The sequence below is a fragment of the Chaetura pelagica genome, unplaced genomic scaffold (genome assembly GCF_000747805.2).
Source record: "Chaetura pelagica isolate M959 unplaced genomic scaffold, ChaPel_1.0 scaffold676, whole genome shotgun sequence".
Lineage (NCBI taxonomy): Eukaryota > Metazoa > Chordata > Aves > Apodiformes > Apodidae > Chaetura > Chaetura pelagica.
Window position 1 is genome coordinate 821,807 of NW_009953724.1, and position 3,530 is coordinate 825,336.

Consider the following 3,530-nt stretch of genomic DNA (forward strand, 5'->3'; position numbering starts at 1 on the left):
GGGCTCCCGCGGCGCACCAGAGATGCGCCCCCCCCTCTCTTCTCAAGGGTCCCCCCTTCCCCCAAGCCGCTGTAAAGAAGCACAACAAATTCCCAGCAGTCACAACATTTTATATATATATATATATATAATGTGCTATATATGTATTATGTGCTATATATTATGTACTATATATGTATTATGTACTATATATTATGTACTATATATGTATTATGTATATATATATTATGTATATTATATATTATGTGTATATATATGTGTGTGGAGCAGAGCTGAGCTCGGGCCGCGCACGGATCCCGTGGCCCCTCAGGCAGCACCGCAGCCCTGTCCCTGCAGAGGGGCCGTGGGTCACATCGAGGGTGAAACAGGGACACGCACCCGCAGCAAAACCCCTCAGAAGTGTGGGTTTTGAGCTTGTGTGGGGGTTTTTTGGGGGGGTTTGGAGCAGTTCCTGCTCTTGACAGCTGAAGTCAAAAGCAGAACTCCAAGAACATGTTTCCACAGAAAACACCCTTTCGCTGCAAGCAGCTGCTGAGAAGGACTTTTATTTAAAACATATTTATTGACAGTTGTGTCCCCTCCCAGGGGACACCTGGCAGACAGCTCCAGTCCTCTGTCCTCCTTGGTCCTTTTCACTCCTGACACGAGCTGATGGGCTGGATGTACCTTCTGCCCACAGGGGCCCAAAACTTCCCCAGGTATCCCTGGGCTCTTGGTACCCTCCACAGCTGCTCCGGGTGACCAAGGATGGCCAGGATCCTCCCAGTTCACCCTCTCAAGACCTTCAGCAGTGCCATTAACAGATGTGTTAATCTCTCCGGTCCATCCCCATCGATGGCACTGGTGTGAGATCCATCACCTACAAACCTCCTAAGCCACTCTGCTGCCATATGTCTGAGTAGTGTCTCAGGCGCTGATGGCCATCAGAAAAGACAAGCCACTGCTCAACACCCATGGCGAGTTTCCAGCCATGGTGTAGGAATTCTCCTCCTTAGGTTTGGGATTTTACCAGCAGAGGGCAGGCCGGGATTGTGACACAAGCAGGAAAAAAAACGCAGAGAGCATTTTTCACCCGGGGCAGGCAACAGCAGAGCTGAGATAAGGAACATTTTTCACGCAGAGGAATTTAGGAGAGCTGGCTGCTAGAGCACCTGCTGCACAGCAGACCCCCCACAGCCCGGAGGTGGCCTTGTCCCCTCCAAGAAGCAAAGCAAAGGCTCCTTCATCAGGACCCCGTGTCCTTCCAGCCTTGCTGGCTGGGCTGCTGTGGGGCAGGGTGTTTAACACAACCATGTGCCCACACCTTCCCATGGGCCTCTTCATTGTGCTTCTTTTGCCTGAAGAACAAGGATGAAGAGAGTACACCAGGAGTTTGGGGATTTCCCCTACAGGGTAGATCAAAAGTTGTCAGGATGTGTTACAGAAGACGTTTAGGCTAAAGAAAACCTGAGGGGGAAACAATGCAGTCCCAGGCTACTGCTCTAATCACCATCTTGCTGTGGGCAGAAAACCCCACAGGCCTGAACTGATGCCCTCCCACCCGCTCCAGCTTGATCTGCAGGGATCAGGAAGTGGGTTTTTTCCACTGTCTCTGTTTTGTTTTCCCACTGTCGCCCACGGGGCTGGTTTGTGTGCCTGCCTCCCACAGAGGGTGATTTGGTTCCTCTCCCTGGCCCAGGCCACACCAGAGGACTGAGCTCCCACCACTGCCTCCAGCCGGGTCGGGGCAGCCCAGGCACCAGCAGGACAACCCCCCATCAATAGCCCTATTATTGCTCCTGCAGTTTCCCTCCGCTTCCAGACGGATGCTGTGTTACTCCATCACAGCTGCAGTTGCTCCCTTCCAGCAATTCCCAACACAGCACTTAAGGCAGGGATTTATTGGCGGTTTTGAAAGGCATTTTGGAGTGAGAAGGAGTTATGGGAAAGGAAGTTGAATTCCCACCATTCCCCAGAAAATTCTCCCAGCATCTTTCACGAGCAGGAATCATTTACTGGTCCTTTTCCCCAGAACAGAGACAAGCTCTCAGCTGTGGCTCTTTGTTTATTCCAAAGTGTTTCCCAACAGCACGAAGCAGCAGGGGTTATTCTGGTCCTGCTTGCAAAGGGTCAGGAGACCGAGGCGAGCCCTCAGAGTCTGGCTGCAAAGCTCTGCTGGACCCTGTTTGTTCCCTGACATTTTTGTGGACGCTGGTAGCTAAATGAAATGGTTTGTTCTCATGCCGTGGATGTCCTGCCAGTCTCAGGGCAAGCCTTGCTGTCTGCCTGATTTTGACTCGCCTGGTGGTTTGCAAAGTAAAAAGTCATGGGACCAGAGGTTACCAGGAAGGGCAGCTATAAAACAACCAGCAGGGATGTTACTTTACAAGCTACATCTTACCCGTTTTTGAGGCTTTTGGGGAATAAAAGCTCACCTGCTCCAAAACTAGCAGTTGTCCAAGCAGGCTGGACAAGCAGAACAGATTCACAATCATGTTTCACAACCAGGACAGGGGTTCAAAAGACTTTATTTGACACCTTTGCTGGATGTCACAGCTTGTGAATCTAACAGCTCTGCACAGTGTCAAGTGAGGCCAGGCTACTTGCTGTGAGCTCTAGCGTGCTGACCAGCTGCAGAACCAGGGGCCACGAGGACCCCCTCTGACTTTATTAAAAAGGAAGATGGTGCTCCTGGCTGATCGAGGCACTTGGGGACAAGGGTGAGGAGAAGTAGCGAAGGCATTTCTGCGTGTTAAGTGCCATGACGTTCATCAAAACAACCGGAAGGAACTTGCTTCCAAAACAGTATCAGATACATACGTGGAGATGCAGATGGCAGATACGATCTGTAGGGATGCAAACACCAGCTCATCCACACGGTCTAACCGGCTGTGCCTTTGACCTGAGGCATGGGAAGAGCCTCTCCCATTCAAGGGAGATCTTCTCCCTCTTTTTTACCTTTCTTTGCACTGACCTTTCCACACTTGTTCCCTGTCACAGTGCTGCAGAGGTGGGCAAGACTCCTTGGGGTGGGCATGCAACTGGGTCCAGGCTATTCTGCATGTGTAATCCCAGTAAGTCAAGGCACAGATGCAGGGAGCAGGGGTTGTTCAGACGAGGGAGAGCCCTGGGATACCCTGCCTTGGCCACCGTGGGGGTTAAGGACATGGCACAGGAGCAAGGGGGCTCAAGAGCTTCAGATTTCTGTTTCTTTCTGCCCAGAGAAGAGAGGAGGGGAGGACAGTGGAGAAGCAGAGGCCTGTCTGCTGTGGCACTTATCTAGGCACAAGTAGGCCAAGGCAGAAGAAGCTTTTGGGAATCAGGACAAGTGCAGATCCAGAGCTTGCCAAGGTCTGTGGTGAGGCCTCAGTGGTTTTTGGTCCCAGCCCAGGGAGAGGGATGAGCAATGAGAGACCAAAACATGGTGCTAAAGAAAGAAAACAGAGACATCGAGGGAGGAGAGGGTGAGGGATGCAGGGGTAAGACAGAACAAGGGAGGCACTTCAATTGCAGGTTGGTCTGACCCATTTGCCCCCTTTTCAGTCACGACT